The following is a 12,143-nucleotide window of genomic DNA, read 5'->3' as shown; positions in this document are numbered from 1 at the left end:
GACTACCGAAGTACAAGAATTAGTCAATCCTACTATTGTTGTGTATAAGGCAAAGAGAAAGGGAGAAGGATTCACATGAAAACAATACCTTCTCATTTCTTTAATATCGCTTTGTATATGGGATGAAACACCTAAAGTATTTCCTTTATATTCACTATTATATATATATATATATATATATATATATATATATATATATATATATATATATAAAAGGTATCAAGACAATAAGGAGTTACTTTAATTATATATGCGAGTTATGACTTTAATTATTAGTATCAAGTGAACTTATTCAATATTTCTCTTCTGAATTGATTTTTTTTTTATTTGAATGTATTTGCATTTTTGTAATGTGATTTTGATGGCAAAGTTTTGGAGTAGGATGAGGTGGGGATGAATATTACAGTGGTGGGGTAAGAATTGATGTTGTGACATTTTAAATTGATATGCTTAGATATTTCATATACCTATGTATTGTTGCATTGTTTATTGTTTACTATATTATATGTTATGTTTGGTTTTAGCAACTTTAATGATAATTTTTTACATGTAAGCAAATGATGATGGTGCAAGTTCAAAACAACTATAAATGGATTGTGTTATGATGGATATGTTTTATATTATAATTTTCATTCTAATTATTTTGAAATAATTTTATATAATTCGTTTTATAAACTCATTTATTTAGGTATTTTTAAATTCTTTTTATGTGTGTGTAAGTTCAGGTTTTATCTTTTTTTTTTTTGTAAGTTATATAATTGGAAATGTTACATACAATATTTCTTTGCAAATGCTGAAAAGTGGTCCATGAATAAGGAAGGTTGATAGCAATTGAAAATAGGAGAATATTCAAAGAGAAGAACCAAATAATGAGAAAGATATCAAGTTAAATCTAAGTCTCATTACAAAGATGTGATGTGTCATTGTTGTCACAAAACATAATTATATACAACAAAATTGTTTAATGAGGAAAAGAAGAATAATGATACGGAAAATAAGAAAAAAAAATTGAAATCATATTGAAAATAATTATATTACTATTTGATCACTACTAAAAAAATTCATATTTCTTGTCAATTTTGTTTTGAAATTTTTTTTGCAAGAAATACTTGCAAATTTTGTTATGAAAAAAAATTTGCAGGAAATTGCTATCAAATTTTTTTGTAAAATATTTTATATGAAACGCTTTTCACAACAAATTTTGTAGGAAATTCTTACGAATTTTATAATTTTATAAGAAATAATTACTCACGAAAAAAATTTCTGCCAATTAATATTTTTAGAAAAAATAATAGGAAAAAAGTATTTTCTTGTAAATTTTTTTAACAAATTTACAATAAAAATCTCATGTAATATCAAAATTTTTAGTAGTGGATCATGATTTGATTTTATATCAAAGAAATCATTTAGATAATTAATTGAGGGACTACATTTCCTTTCCCATTGAGAAATAGTTTTTTACCTCTTAAATTTTAAGTGAATTTGAAGTATTTAAAATGGATTATGATATTAATGTAAGCTATTAAGGTTAATGATATTTTAATATGATTATTATTTAGGAGTTAAACATGTTTAAATGTTTGTCTTAGATTTATTATCAGAAGTGATATCGCAATTATGATAATCACTTTCATTCTCAAAAGTGAAAATTCAAATTCACTAAAGATAACACTTCGTAGCCATATAAGAGGCTCAAATACAGCAAAGTTTGAGAGGCATAGTATTATTTAGAAGATACATGATGAAAAGATATATAAAAGAAAAAACAAGACTAAAGAAGCTTTGGATCCGGAAATTAAAATCTGAATTCTCACTAAACTAAGTGAAGAAGGATAACCACTTTTTAATCACGAGATTCAATTAGAGTTATATATATATATATATCATAAATCAGTTCATCGTTAAAAAGCAATTTCAATGTCGCTTTTAGGTGATAAAGAACACAATATAATAAATCAATGAGCAATTCTACTATATTTAAAAAAGAAAATGCTATCTTAACTTTTAGGCCCCTAAATTATTTGAGAATTTTTAATTGGGTATTAATTATTTTTCGAATTGGATTTCTAAACTGTTTTTTTTTTTTTTAATTATCGCTAAAACCAAAGGCAAAATTAAATTGAGGGTGTGTTTAATTATGAAGATTGATTTGATGGAGAGCTAGATAATAGATTTGAATGGATTAGAGAATGAAATTTGTATTGTTTTTTCTAAGGGATTTGAATGTAAGAGTGAACGAATTTAGAATTAAGTTTATGAAAGATTGTAAATAATTTAATATTAAAAATTAAGTTTAATTGAAATTTTTTTTATCAAATTGTCTTTGATGTTGAAAGTAATCTAAAATTATATTTGGATGAGTTACATTTATTTTATAAAAAATATTTTAATAAATAAATTAAAAATATATATTTTAATGAAAAAATAATAAAAATACCATATATTTATTTCTTCATTTTTTTTATAAACAATTTAGAAATTGTGGCTAAAACCAAAGTAAAAGGCAAAAGTAAATTTAGGGTGTGTTTAATCATGAAGATTGATTTGCTGGAGATGACATATTTGAATAGATTAGAGGATGAAGTTTGTGTTATTCTTTCTAAGGTATTTGAAGGTAACAGTGAACAAATTTAGAAGTAAAGCTTCTAAAAGATCGTGAGTGATTTAAATTATGTGATATATTAAAAATTAAGTTTAATTAAAAGCAAAGAAAGATTACCAAATTGTCCTTGAGGTTGAAAGTAATCTAAAATTATATTTAGATGAGTTAGATTTATTTTATAAAAAATATTTAAATAAATAAATTAAAAAATTAAAAAATATATTTTAATGAAAAAACAATAAAAATAAAATATCTTTATTTCTTCAATTTTTTTATAAATAATTTAGAAATTGTCACTAAAACCAAAGTAAAATGCAAAATTAAATTTCGGGTGTGTTTAATTATGAAGATTGATTTGCTCGAGAGGTATATGATAGATTTGAATGGATTATAGGATAAAGTTTGTGTTGTTATTTTTAAGAGATTTGAAGGTAAGAGTGAACGAATTTGAAAGTAAAGTTTCTAAAAGATTGTGGGCGATTTAATTCATGTGATACATTAAAAATTAAGTTTAATTGAAAAAAAATAAAGATTGCAAAATTGTCCTTAATGTTGAAAGTAATATAAAATTATATTTAGATGAGCTAGATTTATTTTATAAACAATATTTAAATAAATAAATTTAAAAAAATATATTTTAATGAAATAATAATATTAATAATAATAAAATATATTTATATCTTCAACTTATTTTTTATACACAATTTGGAAATTGTTGTTAGAACCAAAGTAAAATGCAAAATTAAATTTAGGGTGTGTTTAATTATGAAGATCGATTTGTTGGAGAGATAGATGATAAATTTGAATGGATTAGAAGATGAAGATGAAGTTTGTGTTATTTTTTCTAAGGGATTTGAAGGTAAGAGTCAGCGAAGTTAGAAGTAAAGTTTATAAAAAATTGTGTGTGATTTAATTGATGTGATAGATTAAAAATTAAATTTAATTGAAAAAAGGAAGATTACTAAATTATCCTTGATGTTGAAAGTAATTTAAAATTATATTTGGATGAGTTAGATTTATTTTATAAAAAATATTTAAATAAATGAATTAAAAAATCTATATTTTAATGAAAAAATAATAAAAATACACTATATTTATTTTTTCAACTTTTTTATAAATAATTTTAAAATTTGGGATATTAATTACTGTTGTAAGTATAATTTTAAAAACCATATTTTTACCTTATTATCATAATTATGCAACATTATCAATAAATTAACGTGAATTAAGAAAAGAAAAAGTTTATTGAGGGCATAATGGTAATTTTCCTCCAATCACTCTCAAATCTCAAATAGTCTCACATGAAGATAAATGTAAAAATAAAAGAATCTCCATGTTCCTTTCTTTACCCCTCTCTCTTAAACTCAAATGTATAGAGGTGAACACCTAAAATTCACTCTCAAATCTTGCTTTTATAATCCCTCTCAAAATCAAATCTCTTTAAGTGAACACAACATTTGGTTCCAAATAAAAAATTTGAGTAGGAACCTAATTAAAAAGTTTTAAATAGTTCAAAAATATAAATTTAGATTTTGTGCTTGACTTTTTAGTATTGTTTTTTTCCTGAATCTTCAAAATATATTTAATAATATATATTTTGATATTTAAAATATATTTAAAAATATATATTTTGATATTTTAAAATATATTAAAAAAAATTCCAGGAAATCCAAACATTCTCTTGTTTGTGTGGTGCTGGGTACAATATATACTTTTTTGAACTATATTTGTTTGCAATGTTACCTTGTGGAAGGTCATTTAGGGTGTGTTCACATGAAAAGATGGAATTGAGAGAGAGTGTAAGGATGGATTTGAGTGGATATGAGTAGAATAATATGTGTGTTTTTTTGAATGGATTTAGAGGGTAAAGTGAGTGAATTTTGAGATCAATTTTGTGAAAGTTAGTGAGTGATTTGAGTGATGTGATAAATTAAAAAAATATTTTAATAGATAAAATTTGAAGATTACTAAATTATCCTTACTAATAAAAATGAAATTAAATAATTATTAGATGAATTAAAAATATTAATATTTAACAATGTTTATATATATAAATATTAATAATAAATAATAATAATTATATATATTATTCATTTTTAACAATATTTTAATTATTATTAATTAATATATATATATATATATATATTAATAATAATATTATATATATATATATATATATATATATATTATAATTTAATACATATATTAAAACAACAATGACAAAAATAAAAATAAACAATTATTGAATAAAATATTAATTTTAAAAAAAAATATTACTTTTAATAATTATTATACCTATTTTTATTATTTATAAATATTATACATAGTAATAAAATAATTATATACATATATATATATATATATATATATATCAATCAATAAATATATTATTAATCATAATATATATTTTTAATAATTAATGATTATTAATTATTATTAAGTATATTATTAAGTATTATATATATATATATATTACTTATTATTATTAATTTATTATATATATAATATAAGAAGGGTATATAAGTAAAATGTTTATAAATCATTTTAGATCTTTGCAAAATAGAGAGAATGAGATTTCACAAATAATTTACAAATCCATCTTAGCTTTTTCTTTGAAATCATGTAATACAAACATGATATTTTTTTGAAATCCATCTCTGCATATCATTGCATTCTTACCATCTGTTGAACAGACCCTTAAGGGTACGAAGGATGGTTCAAAATGAATTTGAATTATTTTGGATTTTTGGTACTGTTTTGTTTTTTGAGTTTTTAATGCATACTGATTTTAATATTTTAAAATATATTAAAAAAAAGTTAATATATTAATATTAATGTATTTTAAAGATTTAGTAGAGAGATATATAAAAATGTATTTATCTTTTTTTTTTCTAAAACGCTAGAGTGGAAGCATTTATTTCTTAAAGCAGTGATTTAAAGATTGGAACTTCCTGTTCTTTTTGGTCTCTTTTTATTTATTTTTATTCTATTTGCCAAATGACTGACTGCATTCTTTTCCATTTAGTTTTTTTTTTTGGGTTCTTCTACTATTGTGGGTTCTTTTTCTTATACACTAGTATGAGACCTGTGTCACGGGCCATATTTTTTGTTTTTTTTTTATTTGGATAAAAAATTTAACATAATAATTATTATATTTGAATCAATTATTTATTTATGTAATTATATTATACTATTATATAATTAAAATAATTATTGCTATATTAATAATAATAATACAATTAAAAAATAATAATTAAATATGATTTTATTTATTTTAAATTATAAAATTGACACTAATTAATTAGTAATTCGTAATAAAATTACATGATTAAAATTTAAATTATACTTTTAAGTTATATACTATATTAAAATAAAATGTGTATGCAAGGTCGTTGTTAAAATAAAATGTAGGTACATTGTGTAATATGTTCCCGTACAAAATAAATATAACATGAAATTGATGTTAAAATTTTTTAAATAAAAATACATGTAGAAATAAATACATGTATATTATATTAAAATGAAATGCATATACACATGTTGTTAAGATAAAATGTAGGCATATTGTGTAATATGGTCTCATACAAAATAAATACAACATAGAATTGATGTTAAAATTTTTAAATAGAAACACATGTAGATATACATATGCTTGTATGTTTTATTAAAATAGAATGTGTATGCACGGATTATTGTTAGAGTAAAATGTAGACATATTATACAATACGATCTTGTACAACATAAATCCAACATGAAGTTAATATTAAAAAACTAACTGCGGAATACAAAGTTTAAGTTAAAAGTTGAATTCTCACACCAATTCAAAGTGACGACTTATAAAATTATTTAAACTAAGAATAATAATAATGTTAATATCAATGCTAATAATAATGATGTTAATGTTAATAATAATAGTAGTAACATTACTATTACTAATAATAATAATCTCAATAATAATAATGTTAGTAATATTATTGCTCATATTAATTCAAATAATAAAATGATTATGTAGAAAATATGCACATAATCGAAATATGGTCCTGCAGAAAATAAAAATAACATGAAATTAGTGTTAAAATTTATAAATAGAAACACATATAGATATCGACAAACACATACAAAACAAAGATACTAAAATATATTGATATATAAAATCAAACATAATAGTACTAACATTACTGCTACTAATAATAATAATCTCAATAATAATAATAATAATAATGTTACTATTACTACCGCTCATATTAATTCAAATAATAATATAATCATGTAGAAAATATGCACAAAATCGAAATATGGTCTTATAGAAAATAAAAATAACATGAAATTAATGTTAAAATTTATAAATAGAAACACATGTAGATATCGACAAACACATACAAAGATATTAAAATATATTGATATATTAAATTACAGCTAATAGTACTAACATTACTAATAATAATAATAATAATAATAATAATAATAATAATGTTACTAATAATACTGCTATATTAATTCAAATAATAATATGATCATGTAAAAAATATGTACATGATCAAAATATGGTCCCGTAGAAAATAAAAATAACATGAAATTAATGTTAAAATTTATAAATAGAAACTCAGGTAGATATCGATAAACACATACAAATATATTAAAATATATTGATATATAAAATCAAAGATAATAGTACTAACATTACTGCTACTAATAATAATAATCTCAACAATAATAGTGTTACTAATATTACTGCTCATATTAATTCAAATAATAATAATATGATCATATAGAAAATATGCACATAATCGAAATATGGTCCCGTAGAAAATAAAAATAACGTAAAATTAATGTAACACATGTAAATATAGACAAACACATACAAAAATATTAAAATATATTGATATATAAAATCAAAGGTATTATTATTTTTAGATGATAAATATTAAAATTAAAAAGTAACAATTGAATCAACAGTTAAACATTAAAATAGTTAAAACTAAATGCAAAACTACCACTATAAAATGTAATAAAAATTATAAAAAAGTAATTAAATATAAAAAAACAACTACCAAGTAACAAACTAAAAATAATTACTAAAAACCATTTAAATAAAAATATATAGATATATTTTTATGGTTTAGGGTTCAGTAGATATGGATATCTAGAATTAGTGTTTAAACATATTTGAAGGTATTATATATTGAAAAGTAAACTTAATTTAAATTAAAATTTAAAATAATATATCTTTTTTTAATACTTTTCTATAATTTATCTATTTCAATTATACTGCAGTTACTTTATCACTTTTCTACTTTTCTAATTCAAGTAATGCATTTATATTATTTTTAAAGACATTTATAAATATCCACTTAATAAATTTCAACACAATATTGCAGGCTGCAGGTGCTATTGGAGGCATTGCTTCTTCTCTTGTTCGGGTTCCAAGAGAGGTAATTAGCTTTACTTCTTTGATTGCGATGCATTTTCTGCTTTCTTGAACTTGGAATATATCCATGTCTTTCTAGGTTGTTAAGCAAAGGATGCAGATTGGGCAATTTAGATCAGCTCCAGATGATGTTCGTCTCATTGTCTCAAATGAGGGTTTTAAAGGTCTTTATGCGCTATGTATGACTAAATTTCACATCTTTGGAATCACCATTCATTAGTTACTAATTTCTACTTTAAAAATATTTTTCCTTGTGGTGCCTTTTACTCAGAGAACTCTGAAAGGCAGTTTTATACAAGTGAGAAGAGATATGATGTTCCGAGTGATCAGAACCTTAATGCCTTTTTATATTATTTTTTTAGCTTTCAAATGCTATTTGAATATTATAATGAACTTTTTTTTGCTTTTTGATATTGTAGGGATATGGATCTTTCTTGTTGCAAGAGTTACCATTTGATGCCATAGAATTGGCATTTATGAGCAACTCCGTATTGGGTATAAATTAGTGGTAAGCTTGCAATTTGAAGTCTCAATTGATTTTTATGAAATTTTATAAAAAGTTGTTTTTGATTTTAAACCATGTATTAAAAAAAGAAACTTATGTTTCATGTAAAATTGTATATCTCATTTTGTCTGAGATGAAGAAAAGAAGTGCATAAAATTAGTTATTATTGTAGTTAACTCAGGAATAAGGATTTCAAGCATATATATTAATACTATCAGATTTATTACAACAGGCTCTTTCTCTTTGCTTGAATGAGGTTACAACAAAAGGATCGCTAGAGGTACTTCATTTTTCCTGAATTTTTGTTTTTTTACAGGCAAAAAGAGATCCTAATGATCCAGAAAATGCTATGCTTGGGACAGTGGCTGGTACTAAAACCTCTCTGTTCTGCCGAACTTGATTTGTTTGAACTGAGAATGGTGAATTTGATACCTGACAGGTGCCATAACCGAAGCAGTCACAACTCCTCTTGATGTGGTAAAGACCAAATTGATGGTTCAGGTACACAGAGATACAACAATTTCATTAAGTTCATTTAAGAAATAAGTGATACAACAACCACCTCACCCCTTAGCGGTTCAGTGAAGCAAAATCTCACCTTTAGTTTTTCTCCTCTGCTTCCTTAACTTTTATCATTTATAAGCAAATTTAGAATTTCCTCATATTTTAAGATCATATCTTATATTATCGGTTGTCCGAGTCAGATTCACCAACACCATTCAAGACCAACATCGTCTAGAATAAATTATAATACAATAATTTTACTACATTCAAACTCTTCACTGATATGTAAAAACAACAAAGTAAAACAAGACAAATGTCACCTCCTTCCAAAATGACTCAAAGCCAAAGTTTTGTAAGCCTCACTATAATTCTATCTTTCCATTGTGGGACTCAATCCCAGCACAAGTACATCTTACACATTGGCTATGAGTTGCAGATTTATTAACTAAAATCCAACCAAAATTTGCATGTCAAAATGATAATGAAAAAATTCATAGAATTCAAAGATATACAAATAAGTAATAACCATCAACTCATCGTCACAATCAATTGCGGATGTAAAGTATATTTCGATACCATGACTTACCTACAATGTCCCATGACTTAGACATTTGAAGCAGTTGCTCATCGATTTTGGAATTCTCCATGCTGAAAACACCAATAAGACTTCCATCTTGTCACAATCTGCATATAAACATTATCTGTTGCATTACAAAGGAACATCAAAATCAGAAATCAAAACATAAAACTATGCGAATTGTAGAGAACAACATTCTTTGCAAAACATCTTTTTACATAAACTACTCACAAATTCTCATGATATTTCTTTCAGTTAAGTAATCACCTAAAGCCTTTGCACATCAATAATCACCTAGAGCCTTCGCACATCTTCAGTTCGAAGTACTGAATAACATGCATTTCCTCTGGGGCAATTTATTATATTGTATCAATTCTAAATTTTCATCCTACATTACATTGGAAGCAAGTAGAAAAATAACCTAAGATTCTAAAATTTGTCATACGCATTCTTAATTGCAACAGACCTTGCTTTCAAATGCAGAAAGATTCCCCTAATGCAATAAGGATCAAGCTTTTATAAGATAACAATAAGGATCAATTAATAATTGAAGCATTAATTTAAAAAGATTAAGTTAACCATACTCATTGCATAGCAAACTATCTAAATGAATCATGCCTTCAACATATGAAAAAATCAAAGTTAAAATCATGTCAACAGTGACAAAATTAAAAAACCAAATTTTAGAAAAGCAAAGAATGAAAATTACAAATTTATAATCATCTGTATCAATTACAATCAAAAAATGAAGTTCAATAACAAATAGAAAGGGTCTTTACTTAAATTCTAATACAAAAAAAAATCAAAAATTGTTCAATATTAAAGTAGTCAAATGGCCTTGGATCTTAGATGATGAAACCTAGAACACCATAACCACAATAAACGAAGATGGGATAAACCACTTCCACAATATGTCCATGGGATGAAAAAATGATTTCTTCAAATAAAATAATTGAAAAATGGACATGTTCTTTCACAGAGTGCAAAGAAAGTAATAGGAGAAGATATATTACCTAGAAACATGCCCTAACAGATTCCCGCATCAAGATCGCAATCCTCACAAACAGAAAAAGAAGTAGGATCCCAAGCACCAAGATTGGAGCCAACGCTTGTTCTTGCCTTCGTCCTCGATATCACAACTTTCCTTGATATGTAGAACTTCTCCAAAAAAAAATCCAATGAACCATGAAATAAAATCAAATAAGGAAACAAAACCTAGAAAACCTAAAAATAAAATCAAGGTTACCGGGAAGAACAAAACTATCTGTGCATGTGTTTATTTGAAAAAATTCCCATCAATAGAAAAAAAATATTTACTTCAACAATCCAAACCTGAAAAATTCAAAACCAAAGTTCCCAAAAAATTAACACAAAAATTTCGGTTGAATCTAGGAAAAAACAAAAGCCCCAAACTTGAAAAATACTTCAACAATCTCTTCTGTCAACAACGACCTACTTTAGAAAAAGGAAAAAATGAGAAGCATTTGAAACATAAAAAGAAAAAAAAAGACTAAAAATCAAATATTTTATAATTCCCTTTTACAAACCACCTTAAATCCTTACTTCCAAGCCTTATTTCACCAAACCTGAAAAATTCAAAACCAAAAGTTTCCATAAAATTAACACAAAAATTTCAACCAAAAATTTCAATGATTGAATATGAGAAAAAACAAAAGTCTCAAACCTGAAAAATACTTCGACAATTCCCTCTGTCAACAGGGACTACAAAAGTTTAGAAAAATGAAAAAATGAGAAGCATTTGAAGCATAAAAAGAAAAAAAAAGACTAAAAATCAAATCTTTTTTAATTCCTTTTTACAAACCACCTTAAATCCTTACCTCCAAGTCTTGTTTCTCCAAATCTGCAAAATTCAAAACCAAAAGTTCACAAAAAAATAACACAAAAAATTTAAAGGTTGAATATGGGAAAAAACAAAACTTCCAACCCTGAAGAATTCAAAACCAAAAGTTTCCAAAAAATAACCCAAAAATTTCAACAGTTGAATCTGGGAAAAACAAAAATTGAATCTCAGAACCAAAAAATGGAGGAGCAAGAAGGGGGTTTAGGAGGAAGGAGACAACAAAAGATTTAAATTTCTCGTAAGCCAGAATTCCAAGAGATGGATCTTTAACTGAGCGGGAAAAGGGAAGAGTTAAAAGGGTCAAAAGAGAAGAATGACAAAAAATCTCATTTTTTTTCTTGGAACTGAAAAAATGGAGGAGGAGCAAAAATGGATTTTAGGAGGGAGGAGGAGCAGAAAGGGTGTTTATGAGGGAGAGAAGATGAAAGGGTGTGTAGGAATGAGAGAAGACGAAAGAACTTTGAAATTCACAACCCATCGTCATAAGCCACAAAACCTAAAAGATGAGTGGGAAGGGAAGCGGAAAGGTTAAAAAAGTTAAAAGAGGAGAATGACAAGAAAACCAAACAATTGGACAGATGTCGAAAAATTATATATGAGTATAAGGGTAACTTCCAAATATGTTTGTTTTTATATAGTTTAAATTTCTTCTCATATCAATCATAT

At 24.4% G+C, this 12,143-nt stretch overlaps 1 long non-coding RNA gene and 1 pseudogene across 1 annotated transcript; one reads left to right on the top strand and one right to left on the bottom strand.

Annotated features, from left to right (window-relative positions):
* Positions 1 to 8,109: 8,109 nt before the first annotated feature.
* LOC146884753 (putative S-adenosylmethionine carrier 2, chloroplastic) lies at positions 8,110 to 9,208 on the top strand (annotated as a pseudogene).
* Positions 8,755 to 11,937, bottom strand: LOC146884752 (uncharacterized). Its single transcript, XR_014996449.1, has 5 exons — positions 11,455 to 11,937; positions 11,301 to 11,338; positions 10,630 to 11,202; positions 9,626 to 9,723; positions 8,755 to 8,967 (listed from the first exon to the last, which is right to left on the bottom strand). It is a non-coding gene; the product is annotated as an uncharacterized LOC146884752 (long non-coding RNA).
* Between the last annotated feature and the right edge of the window lie 206 nt (positions 11,938 to 12,143).

The sequence above is a fragment of the Vigna unguiculata genome, chromosome 7, assembly GCF_037176805.1.
Source record: "Vigna unguiculata cultivar grain cowpea cultivar isolate G323 ecotype 2 chromosome 7, ASM3717680v1, whole genome shotgun sequence".
NCBI classification, from domain to species: Eukaryota; Viridiplantae; Streptophyta; class Magnoliopsida; order Fabales; family Fabaceae; genus Vigna; species Vigna unguiculata.
Note: the sequence above shows the minus strand (reverse complement) of the source record. Positions and strands in the feature narration are given on the sequence as shown.